This window comes from Pinus tabuliformis, chromosome J (genome assembly GCF_031772625.1).
Source record: "Pinus tabuliformis cultivar Carrire ecotype Pingquan chromosome J, CPIR1, whole genome shotgun sequence".
NCBI classification, from domain to species: Eukaryota; Viridiplantae; Streptophyta; class Pinopsida; order Pinales; family Pinaceae; genus Pinus; species Pinus tabuliformis.
The window spans coordinates 342,100,559-342,122,476 of NC_142295.1; positions in this window are offsets into that span (position 1 = coordinate 342,100,559).

A 21,918-nucleotide genomic window follows, 5' to 3' on the forward strand; every position below is an offset into this window, starting at 1 on the left:
TCTGTAGGGATGTAATTGTATTGATGGAAATAATGAAGATTGGTGCCATGTTTAGCTTCTAAATATTTGTCTCCTCCATAGGACTCTGAGTTTCCTTGGGGTTGGCCATCCCAAGAACCTCAAAACTCTTTTGTGTCATTTAGTTTTCTTCTTTTCACTTCTTATTCACATGCATCTCTTGTTCTTATCTTTTTTTCTATTTCTACATTTAGTATTAATGATTTCTTGTTGTAGGATTGGGTTAAATGGTTTAAGTAAGTTCTTTTTCAGGATCACAAGCATAATTTCATCATTGGAACAACTTTGGAAGGTCATAGTAATAATTTAGCTACTTGGATTAGTTTGTTTATTCCCAAATCTAGATTTCTGGAAGTCCCTTGTGGCAAATAACAATAAATTTATGTTATTTTTTAGAACATGCTAAGCTTCAATAGAGTTGATTCCACTTGAATTAGATCATGAAAACATTCAATTTAATAAAAAAAATTACCCCATTTCATTTTCACTTGATTAGTTAGGAATTTGATAGATTTACTAGCTCACTAGTTCTGTATTTTCTAGATTTTAGACTAGTGATTTTATGCTATTTTTTAGCATGGGTTAACAGAGATATTTCTGAATGATTCCACTTGGAATGAAGAGTTAAGACATCCTAGTCAATAAAAAAATTTGTCCCATCCAATTTGGATTTGATTTTCTTGGTAATTTGGTGAATTATAGTTTCTTGTAGTAAATATGTTGTTTCATGTAGTACTCTTCCAATGTGTATATACTTGCCCAGATTCACTCAAGAAGCTTGGTTAATGTCCCTTGGGGTTGAATCAAGACCCCTAGGCTCAAAATAAATTATTATGGAAGAATAAAGGTCACTTAGGACTTGCCTCTTTACCCATGCAAAACATTTCAGCGATTTGGGTTAATGGATAAATTTATTAATTGGATAATACAATGATGATTTTCTTGATTGCCACATCCAATGAACTCTGTTAATGGATCTAAAATCTTTGAAATGTGATGATTTAAATTTAGTTCATGATATTTACTTTATGAAATTATAATGGGTTTATTTCCTTGTATTTTCTTTCTTGCAATAGGTTAAGGTTTCCATTTCGAGCATTTCATTTTTTGCAATTAGTTTAGGATCTGATTTTATTACATTCACTCCATTAAATCATGATAGGAAAGGAAGGACACACTGTATGTTGCACATATAGTGTCGATACCTCTTAAGTTTGTACGAACGCCGAGTTGATAATTAAATTTGGTATCCTTGGGAGTTGCAACATTCTTGTTGCAATACCGAGGCTTATCACATACCATTCAAATCAAACGTACAAACTCTTACCCAGTGATGAACTCACTTCTTTGTACCTGTATCCAACTTCACTAACCAATACTCTGCATGAACTTCTTTATTCAAACCACACTTATCCACCACTTCAGGATTAACATAACTATAATTAGATCCAAGGTCAATCAAAATAGAAACAACTTGATCACAAAGCATACTGTCTATCTCAATGATAAATGCTTGATGGTCTCCTTGTCTGTTATCCAATGCTCCATATATCCTAGGAATACTCTGCCCAGCATATACCACTATTTGTGCCTCCTGAGCACTGTATATCTGTGTTCTACCAATATGATGCTATGGACAATCTCTCCTATGACGATCTTTGCCACAATTCAAACACTCTATAGGATTCCAACTTGCATCCTTAATCTGGTCCTCCCAAATCTACCCAAGTAACCGACCAACCGGGGTAAAATTGTAATAAGAAGTTACTATGATATTATTTGACTCCCTATGTGTCAGTTAAGGAAGTGGAATCGACATAAGCACATGAGATGAGCCTTCCACATCAGCAACAAAACTCCTAGGAGCCATCCTAACCACTTCGATAACCAACCACTGGGTCCCACTGCGTTTTTAGAGCATTAAATCCTGAGACCCTCCCTTGATATGGAAAAGCATGCACCCAAGAGGCTCTATATGCTCCCAGATCATTGTTTTGCATGCGTCTGGGGATGTTTCTCGTCAGACATGTGCATACGACTCCGGGATTTGTGCCACTTTTTCAAGCCCAAAGCCCAGGTCATTGCCTATAACTCAATGTAAATTTCATGACTCTAAAAGATAACAAAAAAATAATGATTCAAATTCAATTACTTGAACAAGGACTTGACTGGACCCCTACTAGCCAGGACAAACATTTCGTCAAACAGGTCACAATTATGTAATCTACAGGTTTAAACCACAGATCTAAGCAGAAGGGTCTCATACTCATATGAGAATCACTAAGAAGCAATGGTGCCTCAACAAATTAGCTGCAGTTTCATTTATTAGGCCATAGATACATTATTCATTCACTTATAGGTAAAAGCATGATATGAGCCAACCATAGTCACTGTCATAATACATGTTCATAACTAGTATAATAGCAACAAAAATACCAAGGAAACAACATGCATGTAATCCACATATAAACCAATATAATACTCATGAAATAACAAGGAGAAATAATCTCATATTAATGATTGAAATGGAAACCATGTTCGGTACTTCCAAGAACCACCTGGCTATAGACATGGCTGAGCCAAATCTCTCATCAAATAGTCACCCTCGTGCCATATTCGAAACATGAATGTGGGATCTCATTAATCACATCAATAAAAAACATCCAAGGCTTCCAGAAGCCAAACCACCTCAATCCATCAAACAATGATTCCACCTCACAGTCAGACATCACAAACCATCACAAGATTGGTCTCTACCAAAGCTTTCTAGTGCTCCAGAGCATTTGTTCCAACTAAGGCTTCCAGGACTAGTAACTCAACCCAAACTTGTCGCCAAGCTTTGAAAATGTTTTCTAACTAGGGCTTCCAGGACGAGTAACTCAACCCAAACTTGTCGCCGAGCTTCGAAAGCATTTTTCTAACTAGGGCTTCCAGGACTAGTAACTAAAACCACCAAGGGCTTCTGAAGGGTTTTTCCAACCACGACTTCCAGGACTAGTGACTCTACCCATGCTGTTACAAGACTTCCAAAGCGTTTGCCCAACTAGGGCTTCTAGGAACTAGTAAATCAACCCAAGGTAAAGGAAAGATGAGAACCAAGTAGAAAAAAAATGAATTGAACCCACAAATCCATGGTTATCCATGAATGGAAATTATAGGCAAATCAACTGCCAATGTAGGCAATCCTCCATGCCAATGACATATCATGACTAATAAACCACATGCATATGCCATGCATGCAAAAAATATTGAGGAAAACATATATGAAACTTAGTACCTGCAAGAAAAACCTGATGTAGTTGTTGATCCCAATGTCCTCTTCCATTTTCCTTCTCTTCCTTTGCCTTCTTTCTCTAAAAATCCAAGTATGCCACACTCCTCCAAGAGTTCTCCAATAAACTCTAAGTGTCCAAGAGTATGAGAGAGAGAATAGAGTGAGAGCTCCAAAAATGAGCTGACAAAAGTCTATGAACTAATCGTCAGAAGCCTTTTTATTAATGAGGCCTCTGTTTTCTTCATTTTCCATTATTTTCCTTCATTTTCCTCCTCAGATAAAACATGTGACCTTTCACCTCCCTTTTCTCCTTGTTTCCATTATTTTCATAAATAAAGGTGCCAAAATGCCATTTTTCCTTTCCAAAGACTTTTCCATTTCCTCTACCAATTTCCTTAGCCGTTAATCAATCACCACTGATCTCCATCAATATTATTTTTCCTAACATTCAGCTTCGAATAAGTGTCCCATCAACGATGGTTATTATTTTTCCTTTTTTACCTTTTATTACATGGAATTTTCACTAAGGCTATTATACTAAGTAGTATCATACCGATTGAGGGGTGGTTTTTTAGGAATTCTTCTGGGCTTGATACCCAATAGCATGATGTCACATCGGCCTAGTAGTGGGGCCAACCCTCCCATCTGATTGTTCAATCATTGTTAACCCACTCACATATTCACATTCGATATGGGTTTCCCACTAGTGATGATTCTTATGCTTGATGATTCACAACACCACGATAATGGCCACCATTCTACACCCCACCTGTGTCTTACAACTCATTTTGTAGCTTGTGGCTCAACAACATCCTTGAGGCCTATGGTATGTGACTCTATGGAAGTAGTATGCATATTATTACTATGAAATATGATGGGTAATTTAAAATGGTGAATATCAAATTGATGGTTACAATTTTTTTTACAGGTCACTTTCAATGTTTGAATGTTTTTTTTAACCTCAAATATGTCTAAAAAGAAAAAAACATTAAGTGGAACGTCAAATTCTAGGCCTGGGTGGAACATGCTGGGGACTAGGAATGGATATTGGATTGACCATCAAAGGTACAAGAAGAGGTATATTACTGTGCACATAAAGATTAAAAACAAACATAACAATCAATGGGTTTTCTGTCACAATTTTAAAGGACCAAGTGCTTGGTTTCAATTTTCCTAGGATTAGGCCCTCAAGGTTGTATTTGGGGACCAATATATCTAGTGGGATGTTGGCTTATTTCCATCTGACTATCATATTTTCTTGAATACTCATAAAAGTAATTAATAGTTTCTTTGAAATTATGATAAATCGTGTGTATGAAGTCCGAAAAGGATGCACTTTTGGGTCAAGGGTGGCCTTGAAATTACAAAGGAGGTCAAAGATGATCCAAAAGAAAATGATCTCATTCTCTTCATTGTCTTTGCTCAGAACATGCATGTAAAGGGTTTAAATCAATACTACAGAGGTAAGAGGGCTAAAATCCTAAAATTACTCAAAAATAACTAAAATTACTCGAATTGTATTTGGCGAAATCAAACAACTTATTACCATGATTGATTCTACTTCTACCACTTTGACACAAATCTAGACCAAATTACCAAATAACCTCTCTACCACGATGGTTTTTAAGTTGATATTAATTCATTCATTGAAAAAAAACCCCCATATTCGCATACCTTCATCATTGAAAAAAACCCAAAATTCTCACACCTTCGTCATGAACACAACCCCAAATGCTAGGACCTTTCTTGAGAAAAATACCCCAAATTATCATGCCTTTATCACCTTCTTCGTATTCCAAAGGACTAACTTAGGGAATCAACTTACCCGAAGGTCTTATCAATGAGTTGGCTTGGAAGCTAATACAAAAGCTACTTCTACTCCTATTTCCAGCTGGTAAGAGCAAGAGATACCTTAGGTCCTCGTGCAATATCTAATTGCTCATAGTTTGTGCTTTCTAAGAATGTTTCTTGATATTTGTTGGTTCCTTTTCTATGCCTACTTAGAAAACCCTAATTTCTTCTTCTTGTGCTATGCATAAAAAACCAAAGGTGTTCCTTCTTGTGTTATGCTTGGAAATCCCTAAATTCACTTGCTCATTTCTGTGTTATGCCTCAAATACCCCAAATTAACCCACACATTATTCCTATTATATTTGAAATTTAAATAAATATTATAATTTTTATTTTAAACAAATTTTAAAGTTATTTTTATAATTAGAACTTATCCTTAAATGGATATTATTAAGAGATACAATGGTTATGAATGAGGTGGAAGGGGGGAGGTGGTAGAGACTATAGAGTTAAGGGGTTATAGATATTATATGGATTACAAGGCTTACAGGGTAATTATTACAAGATTTTGAGGTTATTTATAGAGGTTAGATTGATATGTTATATGAGGTTTAGAGGTTATAAAAATTGTAAGGACGTGGTTATAGGGGTTATGGAAATTGTAATCTATATGCTATAAGGATTAGGCTTTATATTCTTATTAGATAATTTTTCATGTTGTAGGTGATAGAGCCTGATTTATATTGGTTATGTTTTATGGTTATGATTATGTCATCCAAGTTAGGGATTATATTAGACATATAAATGTTAAGGGCTATACTGTTTAGTTTCAAGTGTTTAGTGTAACGGTTAAAATTGAAATATTTTATAAGGATTATATGGAATATAGGGACCACTCTTTATAAGTGTTAGTGATCTCAAGCATTATATGAGGTATGGATTATAATGATAATATGATATACATATTTTTGGTTATGTTTTGGATTTATGTAGGGATAGGGGTGATATAATTTTGGATCATTAGTGTTATGGGCTACTAATAAAGATATATATGGATGTGAGTTTAATCATTAATTAAAATTTTGTTTCATGCTTGTATTTTAAGGACTAGGAGTTGAATTTTATATGTGAAATAAATTACATGGTTTATATGTTATAGCATATATGTTAGGTTTTAAGGGGTTTAACTATAATAAAATGGGTCATGGTTGTTACTAATTAGATGTAATAATAGCTAAAGTGGATAGGTGACAAGTTATTATAAGTATCAAGTAATAGGGGCATTAAATGTTATATTATGAGATAAAAGCTTCAAGGGTTTAAATTTCAATATTGAGGGCTATATATTTATATTAGGTTATAAAGTGTTTGGGGCTTATGGGTTCAAGAGTTATCAAGATTATATGGATTATGCGAGTTAGTGGTGTGTGGAATTAATAAATGTTAGAGACCATATGTTACTAATTTTATAGGGTTCAAGAGTTCAAGGGGAAGTAGGGATTACAATTTACAAGAGGGAGTTGATACTAAGTTTAAGGATTATCCCCGAAAATTTAGGTTGACCAATTAAAACATAAACCCAAGGTATATTTTGAATTAGGAGAAGACAACATTAGGATAAGAGGGCTAAAAAATTCTTGTTATTAAAACTTTCCATAGACACGAGTCTTTATTAAAACTTGAATCTTGTGTTGGTGTTTCACTATTATGCAAATGTAGAAATTTAGGGTTCGTGTTAGCCATCTATGATGATTGGTATGTTGTTTATTCTAGTAGTTTCCAGGATTGTTTCTTTTATGATCACAACATGTTACCAACATAATTTCATCTCCTCAAAATTTATGTTATAATGTTGTCAAATTATTTGTTTGAGTCATAATTGAGTCTCAAAACCCTACTATGTTGTCCACGCATGCATCTATAACCATGTCAAATATCAGTGCATACAAGCACAAAGAAAAAAAAATTCAACATTGGGTCCATTTGGAATCACCTTTATGTGGGGTAAATTAATTAAAGCATAATTTCCACTCATTTCTAAATGTTAAATGAATTGGAGATTTACTCGACCCCAAGAGAATTGAGACAGTTGAACCCATGACCTCTTAATAGAAAATTAAGGTGATTTGATAACAGGTATTTGACCCATTGGAGTTGATGGTATAAAACTAAATGAGCTTCTCCCGATTTCAAGAATAATATATTCTCTACTGAACAAGGCAAACCATGTGAAGGTGGAAGCTCATATGGCCACTCTCCCCCCCAACATCACTCTGAATTCCCCAATACCCAATTTATCTACTATAAAATATTTCAAAGAAACATAGTAGGAATCATGCATAGCTAGAAAGTAAGAAAAAAATTAAGGTAAATGAAACAAAAAAATTCAACTAAACCATATAAACACATACCTCCACGTATATTCCAACATTTCGATATCATTAGTATTATTCTTCACCCAAGTCAACATTTGTATCATCCAATTTAGAATTGATGTTGAAAGGATTGGCCATATCAACATCATCATTAATGTCATCATTTTCAATCATGTCATTGTCTATATCATCATGAGGAACATTATCTCCTACGTTTGGTTTGAATTCTTCAAGTTCCTCACCTGACAATACATCGTTGATATCATCTTCATCATAGTGTATTAATTAACATCTTCTTGAACTTCCTCGACACCTTAGTCTGACAAATGAACTAACTGCTCCTCTATATCACCTTCTTCTTCAATATCATCTTCTTCCACTACATTATACTTTATTGGTCGTCCTCTTGGATCATATCTAACAACATATAACCAATCCCCTCCAACTAGGACCTATGAGTAAAATACCTATTCACATTGGCTTAGAAGAACATAAGGCTTCGATCTTGACTCAATATTCGTTGTATTAATCATGGAAAATCCATTAGCACACTCAATAATAATTCTATTGGGATCACATTCATTCATTCGTAGCCCATACCGTTTGTCGTCCAACAAAATTGTTTTGAAGGATTTAAAATCAAACTCAAGTATATCTTATAAATACCCATAGTATCAATTTTCAGAGACTAATGGATCTGTGTCACTTCTAGAGGAAACATTGGTAGCCTAAAATGTTGCAATAATCCCACTATAAGAAGTTTTCATGTTTTCATCCAAATTTTTGATGTGAAATTTGTGGCCATTACACCACATAGCCTTGTAGTGTTTCAACTACAATATGCGAGGCACATAAAAATGCATTTTTAGTTGATAAACATATTTATACCTAGAAATTATGCAAATAAGAAAAAACATGCCATATACATCAATATAATATTGAAAACAACTAAATAGTATGGGTGGATATGCTTTCATGTTTATCTTTTAAACCGTTGGATAAATCAATTTCCCTTTTTGTGAGATTGGTATCTCTTTCACTACATCATTCAACTTCTTTGACCAATGTAGCCACACCACCCCATGATAAGTTACCATCATTAAATTTTTTACATCATTCAATCCCTACCTTCATCCAATCAAGATTGTTTACAATGTATAAATTTATTGCATCCCACTCTCGTTTAGTTGTATTAAAATAAATAAATTCACATGTAATTAGTTTCCCCCATATAACTTCATAATAATGGATTATGAAGGAAGACTAAAAGTTAAATATTATACGATGTACATTAAAACGAAAATTCATGTGTTATAAATATCCATTGTCTACTTACATGTCACTTTCCTCATTCTAATTTTCCCCAATAGGCACTCCACTTCAAATTTGTTCAAATGGAGTTGACATCCCAAATGTAATAAACATTAATAATTGTAGAAAATTTAGGAATTTATTGAGTAACATAAACAATGGTTTGGTATATCATATATCCCTCTACTGTAGAACCCACATGAAATTCTCTTTATTTAGCGAAATCCTTTAATGATATCAAGTGCCTCTCAATCATCCACATTGACCTTGTGAGTACAGGTCCACACTTTTCAATCTCATCAACAGGGTGTATGAGGTAGTATTCTTGTGTATTGAAAAATGTTGGAGGTAGTTAATTTTCATTTCACACATTAGACGAGGAATTTGTCTCCTCCAATACTTTATTTCTTATTTATCAGTTTCTTTAGATGACAACCATCTACAATTGATGAAATCACAAGTTTCAACAAAAAAATATAAATAAGTAAATTACAATTAAAACACATGAAATCAAATATAAGTTGCATGAGAAATTGAAAAAATTAAATTACACTTTGTATATAAATAGCCACATACCTCATGTATTTGTTGAGTTGACATTGTTGTCAAAGTTGTTTAGGAGAGATAGAGGCAAAGCATATTGTAACAACAAAAATGAATATCCATTATTTGTCCCTATGATATAGAATAAAAACACTAACAAATGTTTCACCAATATACAAATACATACACCAAAACAATTATCTTAATCAAGGTATGTAAATCATGAGTTTTTACCCCACCTAATTCACCTTTCTTTCTTAGGATATTTTTATGTTTGAACAAAATCCAGTGGGATTTGTTTTTTCAATGACCTCTTTTACATCCTTGCTTTGTTGCTCTGTCATTAACAATGGAAGGGAAATTATATTTTGGTCTCCATTGTTATTTGAATAAATCATACTTTGCATTACATGATTAGTCTCCTTAATGTCATTACAAATCTTGAAAAAAAAAAATTTTCACCCATTCCATCTAATATTTGCCATATTTTTCTATTACATTCTTCCTAATGTGCATTGTATGAAAAAAATGAACAATTTATAGGTTCTCATAGTAGGGATCCTACTGAATTGTACGAGATAACTTTTCATTCCTTGTGGAAGTGCCCCAATATTACTTCCTTAATGATCATTACCTTCAATGTGAATCATAACTATAGATATTATAACAATTCTTTTCAATTAGTACGATGATAAAAATGCAACAAAAATACAAAATATTACAAACATTTCATGTATTATACATATACGACTTGTCGATCCATACCCTTATGATTAATTCTAATATATTGCAATTGACATAGATAAGGTGTCATTCTTTGTGATTTTAATCTAGTCCCTTCTTTCCCATTGAAAAGATGTTTTTTGTTACTTCGATACCTGTTTCTTAGGGAGGAAGTTCCTATACTCATGAACCACCTCCTTTCCTAAACTTCTAGAATGACAAGATTTCATCTTAGGACCACAAACTAGACATGCAAATTTACTCTTTGTTTGAAGACCTACAAGAGATGGATTAAATTATATACCAATTATTTGAAGTACATTAATTAAAAATGATGCATGGCATGAAATTCATAAAATTAAACACTACTAAAGTACAATATAACGTTATAACACCAAAAAATTGTGTGATCCCTAGGGCATCGTGAATTTTCCATAGGAGAATTGCATGGAATTGGAATTCCCTTTGTGCACCTACTAATCTAGAGATATCATACATAGTGATGCCCTTCCGTAACTCTAGTAAATCATCGATAAGAGGCTTGATATATACATTCATATCTTTTACTTAGTACTTACCTAATCAATTGAACATACAATACTTAATTACTGCATATATTAGTAAATAAAAAATATCAAACAAATAAGACATAGTTATGAAACAAGCAAGACAAATGAGATGTTATCGTGTCGAAAAAAAATATTTTAAACAAATACCTAGAAAAATCATTGCCAGCATTATGTGCTCCCTATTTATTGATATCAAATGAGGAATGTTATTGTTAATAAGAAAAACAAGCCACACCAAGTAGATTTGAGCTTGCCAAATGGATTCACACCGTCATTTTCTAATGAAAGGATAATATTATGAGGTTCATCTTTAAAATGTGGCCATATTTCCTATATCTTATTAAATGCAGACCCATCTGAAGGCATTCAAAAATCACCATCTCATCATCTTTAATTCTATTCATTGCATGGTAATCCATAAACTTTGCTATGATTTTTCACTTGAACAATTGTTGCAAACATGGAATTATGGGAATATAATGAATAACCTTGCGAGACACATTTTTTATTGCTTGACCGATTAGATATATACTAATTTGACATTTTTGGCATTCTTCTTTCAATGGATGTTCTCCATAATACATAATATGATCATTAGGACATGCATGAATAGATTGATACTCTATTCTAATATCTTTGATAATGACATGCAAATATTTGTATGTGTGAGGTAAAAAATTTGACGATGGTGAAATAAATTCACCTAACAAGTTACAACATAATTAAAAAAATAATATTTCTTAATATAAAGAATAATAATCGTACATCTTGGATCAAAATTTTACAGATGATCAACCAATGATAAAAATAAGGGGAAAACAAAAACTTTTATTATTAAGTACTAAATGTCACAAAATATATGATATACCTTAGGAGATGTGTGCCACAAGTGTCTGAAAAACCATTCTTAACCTTTAAGTTCACCAGTAGAAATATAGCAAAGAGAAGACTTGTTTTGGAGCCTTCAAAAAGAGTTTTTGTTTCCTTCAATTAAAGGTCTATTGAAAACACCATCTACTTGGTCGTCATCATCATCCATTCCAAAATTATTATATGCCTCCTAGCTCAATATATTTGTCCCCTCTTTTTCAACTATGTTATTAGCATCATCGGCTTCTTCCATCGGATCATTAACCTGATCTTCAATATTCACTCCATGCTCCTTATAGGTTCTTGTATAATGGCCACACCATCCTAATCCATGGTCAGTTCCCTATGGTGTTGTTTCTTTATAATTGCAAACAATCAAGTAATATTAGTTTATATAACAAATATTTAAATGATAGAAAATTTTAAAAATATAATATAGGAAAAAAATACAACAAAGCCTAAGAACAAACACAACTTAGTTGAGAGTGATAAACAAAGAAAACAAATCAATGATGAAGGTTGTGCAACTTATCAATATGTTTATGAGTATGTTGAAAAATATAAGAAAATTGTTAGTTTTCCTGACGTTTAGAAAGATAGACACTTTGTGAGATATATACTCACAACTAGAAAAAACAACCTATTCTTATTTTTCCTTCATCGTTATGTCATATTCTTTCTTGATTTCACTTAGAGACTACAAGTTTGTTATCGATGGGAACTTTCCCCTACCCAACTAGTTGGAGAACATAGTTTAATTTATAAGTGGTTCAGAGCTTATGGGTTAGGGGTTAATGCATTAAAGGTTAATAGGTTATTGGTATCCAAGAATTAGGGGTACTTAAAGGTTGGTAATCTAGATGGACCAATCAACTTAGGTGAGAGAAGGAAACAAAAACAACAAATAAATGATGGAACTTGTGCAATTTATCAAGACTTTTATGGAATATGTAAATTTTTTATAGGAAAAATGTTATTTTTCTTGACATGTTGAAGGAGAGAAACTTTGTGAGATAGATAGTCACAACCAAAAAAAATAACCTATAGGCTTATTTCACCTTCACCATCATGTCATATTCTCCCTTGATTTCACTTGGTGACCACATGGGATTTTAAGTCGATGGAAACTTTCCCTCTAATGCTTTTTCATTAACCCACCCCTAACCTCTAAACCATTAACCAACCCTGGACCTTTAATTAGGAATAACCCCTAACCCCTTAGACTCGATCCTCATAATCCTTAGCACCTTAACTCCATTTCACCTAATTAATCCTTAAACCCTTAACATCTAAGCCCCTAACCCTTAACACCTAAATCATTCAATCCTAAAACCTTAACCAATAACCAATTACCCCCTAAGCCCCATTAACCTATAAATCCCCTAGGCCCTAAACCCCCTAAACCTAACTTAAAACCTAGGCAATTAACCACTAACCACTTAACCTATTAACTACCAAGTACCCTAGTTTATAATTTGAAGTTGAATTTTTTTTAAATTTCAATATTTTAAAATTTTTAAAGACATAATTTTATCATACATTTTAGGCAATTTTTTTGGTTGATATTGATTCAAATTTAATATTTATTAATATAAAGTTATAAGTTTTAATTATACAAACACATTTAAAAATTTTTAAATTACACACACACACACACACACGCACACATATATAGATATATTAAATTACACACACACTCAATTGGCAGAGAAAAGGCGGAATGAAAAAGCAACAACTGAGGTAAGGGCAGCGCGAGAAGCGGCACAGAAAGCTGCGGAGCAAAAGAAGGCCGCAGAAGCAGCAATAACAGTTGCAGGAGTTACAGGTGAGGCCCCCTCAGGAAGGTACCCTGTCAACACACGTCGCAGCAGGAACTTTAGCAGCAGAGCAGATGTTGCGTGCAAGGATGTCAAACACAATATTGTTTCTAGAGGAATAACCCCATAACCAAAAAAAATAACCTATAGGATTATTTCACCTTCATCATCATGTCATATTCTCCCTTGATTTCACTTGGTGACCACGTGGGATTTTAAGTCGATGGAAACTTTCCCTCTAATAATTTTTCATTAACGCACCTCTAACCTCTAAACCATTAACCAACCCTGGACCTTTAATTAGGAATAACCCCTAACCACTTAGACTCGATCCTCCTAATCCTTAGCACCTTAACTCCATTTCACCTAATTAATCCTTAAACCCTTAAACTCTAAGCCCCTAACCCTTAACACCTAAATCATTCAATCCTAAAACCTTAACCAATAATCGATTACCACCTAAGCCCCATTAACCTCTAAATCCCCAGGGCCTGACCCAGGTTTAGAGGTTATTTAGCCAAACAAATCCCGGTACTACTGGCCCTTTCGAAAACAGACCACGGAGCACGCACCAAGGTCTCACCCGAAGTAGTATGGGAGGGTGCTAGAACCAGGTTTTCGCACCCTGGGGATGTCTGATGGTTTCAAGGGGTCCGCGGTTGTGCACGTTGCTACGTGCACTTTCTTGTACCTCACAGCCTCAGATATTGCCTTTGCGCATCCCTACTTGGGGGCCGAACAATGTTATTACCCAAGTCCTTACTAATCATCCAATATTAGTTGATTAACTTAGCTTATTTGTATGCCTTCAATTATACTTAACAATATTCACAATTCATACAAGTGTGCACAGTAAATAAACATCATAATTGCAAATGATATCAAACATGTAATAACTCAGAATAGATGCATAGATTTGGTAACAAAACCTTTCTTTATTAATCTCTTCTCCAGTTATGGACTCAACTCTATCCTGCGCACTCAGCTGCAGGGGTCCACACACTCAGTTGCAGACTCTACTAGGCCTTTGCGCACCTAGCTGCAGAGCCTCTTCCTACTACTATTACCCAAGGCACCCTTAAACTCTTCTTCTATGCTCCACTATATCATTCTATCCATTAGATTCTCTTCTGATCTCTTTACAACTCAGACCATCGCTCTATTTATACAATCCCATGGTCCGTGGACCATGGGTAGGCTGACATTACATTCAAACTTAGGGCGGACAACCCTATGACTCTAACATACATTTCGCACCCACAATTGATGGAGATTTACAATAATATCACTCAAAACTTGGGATTTGAGCCCCAAAACATGTTGTGGGGGGATTCCATGCCCAACATGCCCCCAACACAAACATCGTGACTCTCCCTCGAGTCACTCTGTCAGTGCGACGATCTTGGTGTAGAGTCCCTCCAACTGGTCTCGAACGGTCCTGATGTCCGCAATGCATTGAGCTGCTGCTTGTTGAACCTACTGCATTCATTCTTCTAAGACCTCTGTGTCTGGCATGTTGCCCTGCATCTGTACATGCATCCCTTGAATGTGCGTGAGCTTCCCTTCAATATTCACCATGATTGTGAAGGCCTCGTCAATCCATGGCTGAATGTGCGATTTGAGAACTACTTCCTTATGGCGCACCGCGTCCACTTGCTCCTTTAATGCCTTGGCTTGTTGCATCCTCACAAGCCGCTAAGTGAGGACTACCATCTGCACAGTTCCACTAATGTTGTCATATTGCTAGTACACTGTTCTCGAACTTCCGGGGGAGTGGAAGGTTGCACCTTCAACAATAGCTTGGTGATCTGAAGATTTAGCTCCAGCTGAACCTTTGTCGTCTCTTCTTTAGCCTCGCGCACTCTAGTTGCCAAACTGTGGATCCGCACTTCTACCGATAAATATGATGCGATGGCCAGCTCTAGGACGTGTTGCCAAGCATCATCTACCGTCTGCACCAATTGTTGATTTTACGACACCAATTCGTTGCGCTACAAGCTGAGCTGTTCTATGTTTATTTTCTACTCACTAAGAACTTGGATCGCGCGGCTCTCCCTGGCCTGCAGCTTTGTCGTTATCCCATCCTGTAACTGATACAACATTTCCCAGGGAAGGGCAGCCAGATTGAGGCCAAGGCCTTTCATCATGCTAATCGACAATCGATCCATCACATTGGATGACACTATATATTCCTCTAGCAACACTATTGTGTTTGCCATCCTTGCGTGCAACATCTGCTCTGATGCTGAAGTTCCTCCTGCTACGTGTGTTGACAAGGTACCTTCCTGAGGGGACCACACCTGTAACTCCTGTAGCTGCTACATATGCTTCTGCGGCCTTCTTCTACTCCGTGGCTTCCTGTGCCGCTTCTCACGCTGCCCTTACCTCAGCTGTTGCTTTTTCATTTCGCCTTTTCTCTGCCTGTTGGGCATGGAATCCCCCCACGGCATATTTTTGGGCTCAAAGCCCAAGTTTTGAGTGATATTATTGTAAAGCTCTGCGAATTGTGGGCATGAAATGTATGTTAGAGTCATAGGGCTGTCCGCCCTAAGTTTGAATGTAATGTCGGCCTACCCATGGTCCGTGGACCATGGGATTGTATAAACAGAGCGAGGCTCTGAGTTGTAAAGACATCATAAGAGAATCTGATGGATAGAATGAGATAGCGAAGCATAGAAGAAGAGTCTAAGGGTGTCTTGGGTCATAGTAGTAGGAAGCGGCTTTGCAGCTGAGTGTGCGGAGGCCGAGTAGAGTCCGCAGCTGAGTGCACAGAGGCCTAGTAGAGTCCGCAACTTAGTGCGTGGACCCCTGCAGCTGAGTGCGTAGGGTAGAGTTGAGTCTGTAACTGGAGAAGAGATTAATAAAGAAAGGTTTTTTTACCAATTCTGTGCATTTGTTATGAGTTATTACATGTTTGATATCATTTGTAATTATGCTGTTTATTTACTGCGCACACTTGTATGAATTGCGAATATTGTAAGTATATTTGAAAGCATACAAATAATCTAAGTTAATCAACTAATATTGGATGATTAGTAAGGACTTGGGTAATAACATTGTTCGACCCCCAAGTAGGGTTGTACGAAGGTAGTATCTCAGGCTGTGAGGTACAGAAAAGTGTACGTAGCAATGTGCGCAACCACGGACCCCTTGGAACCATTAGACATCCCTAAGGTGCGGAAACATGGTTCTAGCACCCTCCCATACTACTTCGAGTGAGACCTCGGTCCACGCTCCGTGGACTGTTGCCAAAATGGCCAGTAGTACTGGGATTTGTTTGGCTAAATCATCTCCGAACCCAGGTTAGGCCCCAACAAGCCAACAAATTTTTCCGTTGCGGGGATCGGGATCTGCATAAGGGATTTCTGATGTCGTGTCACTGGAATCCAACAAAGAAAGAAATTAAAGGGTGGTTGGACATAAATATACACGAGTTCGTGTCACAGGAAAATAGGAAACCGCGAGTATCAAAGGAACAGTGGTTAGAGCACTACTTATATATAGAAATCCACGAAATTTTCTTTCCATCCTTCCCCTCTGAGTTGTAGGAGTGGATCACGAAGCTAGTAGACAGTCAGGGAAGGTGCGAGCTCGAAAAACCAATTGTGTGGGCTCCACAAATGTTGCACATACTACAAGCATCGGAAGATAAGATCACACGCGTTGTGGGCCATTGGCTCGATCGAATTATAGGAGGGTTTATCACCAAGTTCGCGGTAGACACGAGAATCAGCTACAGCGAGGTGGGGCAATGCTTCCTCAAAGTACCGCGAGGTAAGTACATTAAATCGTTGAACACATGGATTAAAATTTTGTTGTGAAAAAAGCAGGTTATGTGAATAAATTGATGTTTGGGGCTACGCGAAGTGGGAGGATCTATAGAAACAAAGGTAGCGCAGAGATAGAAAATAGCTCCTTGATTTAACCGTAGTGGGAAAGTGAGGAAGAGCTCGCGAAATTTTCTCCGAGAAGCGCGATCAGTCTGATAAGGCAACGAATCCCACCTACACCTACACCACAACCAGTTTCACCATCGTCACCTCCATCTCCGCCCACACCACCTCCGCCAGCACCACAACTAAATATGGCGAGTGCAATAAAATTTCTGGTATTCAGAGGAGTAGGGAATGAAGATCCGAACCAATTTTGGTTCGTAGTAAAGGCTGTATGGGAAGAACAAGGAGTCGTGGATGACATTATAAAAAAGGCAGCACTGGTAAGAGCGTTGCAGGATTGCGCACTGACATGGTACATCAAGCATTCTAATGACCATCCAAACACGGAAATCGCAGATATCCAGGCTGTACTGAAGAGGGAATTTAGCATACCAAAATCGGAGACACAATCGATTATCAGGTTAAAGGAAATCGTGATGCTTCCAGGTGAAACCCCATGGGATCTGGATCAGAGGCTGAAGAGTATGATTCACAAAGCCAACATGACCTTGACGGATGGAAAAAACCACACATGGTTTGTAGCGTCACTAACGCCGCATTTAAGGACGACGCTGTCACAACAGAAGTTATCCACCCAGGTCGAAGCTTTGGATATTGCAATGAGACTGCACAAGACCCCAATACAAGATCCTGGCCTGGGAGTCCAACAAATCCACATGCAACTACAAAATCTATGTCTGGAAATGTAGAGTTTGAAACAAGACAGGACAACTCGGCTAGAGGTGCGCGAGGAGGTATGGTGCATAAAATGTAAAAGCCATGGGCATGACAAGGACCATTGCCCAATCTTCATGAATTACTTGGCGCGGGGAGGGAAAATGCCATCAAGACCAAAGGCACAAGCAGGACTGAGCGCGACACCTGCATTATGGTGTGTGATTTGTCAGATAGGAGGAAAACATGCTACAGATAATTGTCACCTATTACAAAAGTATATGCAGATGTCCCAACAATTGTTCTATAATTTTTGCAGGTCAGTAACCCATGATGAATGCACTTGCAAAAGTTACGCGCTGATGATGGATCAGACTCCTGCCTGGAGAGTGCAAACTGAAACGAGAGCCCTCGATCAAAATGCAGGGATGGCACACACTAGATTTTAGGGGCGAGGACAAGGTCGACGTGGAATAGGACCAGGAAAGGGTCGTAGACAGCTGATTTGCTACAATTGCGGAGGGCCAAGGCATTATGCACGCGATTGTACAAATCTGACAAGGGCATCATGTTTATATTGTACCCAATTTGATCATGAGACAGAGGACTACCCTACCCTGATAGTGAGGTTTCATGATAAAGGAATACTCCGGCCTCCTCCGACTCAGAACCTACAAATGATGAGGTCTGAGCCATGTGAAGAGGACCCGAATGTAAACATCATGCTTCAAAGTGGTATCATGATAGGAGATGACAAAGGTAAGCAACTTGAATAAAGTGCATGGGTTCGCAAGGCTCCTACAAAGGAACCTGAATTTGATTTGGAGAGCGCGAAGGAGACATTCATGGAAGCCAAGAAGAGCTTCAAGGAGGCCTTCACTTCAGGTAGTAAGGATCAACTAGAACCGGGGGTGGATCCTTCAATACTCACTACCTTTCTGGAGACATGCATGAAGCTGCTATGCAACAGTAAGGCTATGAAGGGACTGTAGGAACTCATCACTAGGTGCGCTGGGTTAGGAGAACTGCGCATAGTCTGAAAACTTGGAAAGCATGATTGCGAATAGGAAGGGAAATGAGATTGGTTACACAAATTAGAGAGTATGAAATGGATCAAGTAATTCTGGATCTCGGATCGGACGCAAATGTACTACCAAAGAAAATATGGGAGCGCATGGGTAGGCCCACATTACAATGGTCTCCTATTCAATTGCAAATGGTGAACCAGCAAGAAGATCCTACTGATGGGAAGATTGCAAGGGATAATGGTAGACATCGAAGGTGCGAGCGCGCTTGTAGATTTTGAGGTGATAGGGATTGTCGATGACATCAATCCCTATCCATGCTCCTGGGAATTGATAGGGCCACTGATATGAATAGAGTGCTAAATCTAAAGAAGCGCAAAATGATTTCTGAGAAAAATTCACTATGCGCAGTGGTACCTTTTGCCCCTGCAGAAGGAGCGCACTACACATAACGATGCACGATGATGATAGTGATGATGATCTCAACTGTATCTACAAGATAACCGTGTGAGTGTAGGATTGGTTGAATCCAACAATAGATGGTAGGATTTCGTGGGAGTGTAAAATCTCCTGCACTTCGGATTCAGACAAAGAAATAGAATGATGGAAGAATCGGTTAGACGAGGTAACCACGCTAAACTGAAACATGATGATAAAGTCACTACGCTGTGCAGCAACAGAGGTAAGGGATCTTCCCAAGTATGAAGGGTTGACATTGGTGGATGAATTCCTGAAAAAATTTGAAAACGAGGTGCTGAAACAAGCGTTTTGATGCTCTGAAATGGGCACTGTGCGCTACACCCGCAAAGTGGTGGGGTACACACCAGTAGAGTTTCGGGGACTGGAAAAAATGCAGAAAGATGATGTGCTTATGATTTGGGAAGCCTCAGATGAGGATGGACGCTAGGCATGATGAATGAAATAGCCTGCATGCCCACCTTTCCAGATGGGTACAGGCATATGGTACGCAACCCGCACGAACACACACCACTGTCACGTTAGGAAATAGGAACAAAAAGCAGAAGCATGCGAGAAAAGTACGTGAACAACAAAGTATGATACAACCTAGTGCACCTAAAACCATACACGAGGAAGCCTTTGACAAGTTTTTTGAAGTGCTGAACAGGGTCCACCATGTGAGATGCACCGACTGGGATCTGTGTGTACTAGCGGTTGTATGGGCTTATAGGACCATGTGCAAAACTCTGACCACGCAAGTGCTTCCAAAGTAGAAGAATGAAGTTGGGGCTGAAATCCCTGTGGAGCATGCGAAGCCAAGTCCACATGTAACAACACCCGTAGATATGACAATACGCGTAGACCAGAACGAAGATATCATACAGCTACGAGAAACAAAACATATGAGACTTGAGGAGGAAATCCGACGGGGAAAATTTAGACTTCAAGAACTTGAAAAAGATCAGGTACGGCTAAGGGGGAAAAACACTTTAATGGACATAGAGGTCAAGAAGCTGGAAAAGAAAATAAAGGAATAAATTCTCGTTGAAAAATCGGGAATGGCGAGGCACGGTGTGTACGGTCATACTGAAAAATTGGAAAACTATCGTCGTGAACTAGTTAGTCTGTTGCCTTGGCTTGGACCAAATATCGCCAAATGTAGTGACGAGGGTAACGCATTGCAAATAGTAGAGTGCATGATGCCGATCCCCACAATGGAAGATAAGGATTCTTCACGAACCATGCTGGAGGACGGGATGGAGCCCCGCACGGGTGGTGCGACCACCTGACTAGCCGTAGGAAGAACAGTCTTAGCGGTCCAGGTAGTTGAAAGGGCGCGCGGGACTATAAAATATTTTTCCTAGGAGCTGTGCGATATTGGAAATGCATGCAAAATTGAAACGTCACAGGGTTCACGACTGCAAATGGAGGGTTGTGCTGCCGCACGGGTTGGCTGGGAAGTGACCGTTGGTGTCACTATTCATGATGGGATGTTCGATTTGAGGTCAGATGGAGCAAGCGACGGGCATTTAAGACTCGAGTTATGGACAATATTTGGGAAAATTTGCTGCCAAGAAAGCATTAATAATCCGAAATTGGGGGCAACAGTCGAATTCGAATTTGAAAGGCACTATAAAACTGAAAGGGTTGGCCAGCGAACAAGACTTGGTCATTTGAGAACTGAGTGCTTGAGCAAAGCATAGAGCATTGAGAGCTGAGTGATGATTGAGCCCCTACATTTGCGAGAGACAGGATACAACCTAGAGATGATGACGACCACTAAGGATGGGTTGGGCATTGAAGAGGTAACCTCCAGCAAGGCTGCACAAACCCAAATGATGGAGGATGTTCTAAAAGGCACTGGGGTGGTGATAGAAATCCCCAAATCACTGTAAACACTGAGGCCTAAGAAGGATAAACAGGCAACGGCACCAGTATGCATGTCCCTGAGGAATCTGTGGCACAACAAACTATCCATGGAAGAGAAGGGGAGAGCAGTCACAATAGAAACAGATGAGGAAGAAGAAGACTTGAAGGCCCTGATCGCCGTAGCAGAAGAAGAAGAAGACATGGAGGAGGATATCCAACCATTGCGCTCTGCAACAAAACTGCCCACGTATGTCCCTCCATGGAAAGGGAAAACCAAAGTACCGAAGGATCTGGACAAAACAAAGATTTCACTCTAGACCCCACTACTCCCTGATGGCATTGTCTTTGAGGGCACACACCTAGGTCGCATGCCAACCATGAAATTTGAAGACTGGGACCTCACTGACTACGAGAAGTTCCTGCACCTAGAGACCATGAATCTGATGAAGCAGAATATTGAGGGGGCGGTGATAATGTTAGAGCCACAGAAATGGCTACGCGGTGTGGAAAAGGTCAGGTTGCTGCACTTATTATGGATACCACATTTCCACCGTGTGCCCATCACCATTTTCTCCATCAGGCAGCTGCTATGCCTGGTGCATGATGGGTATCTATGGCTAGAGGAGCCTATTCCCATTATGGAAGACCTCATTCACCATATTTC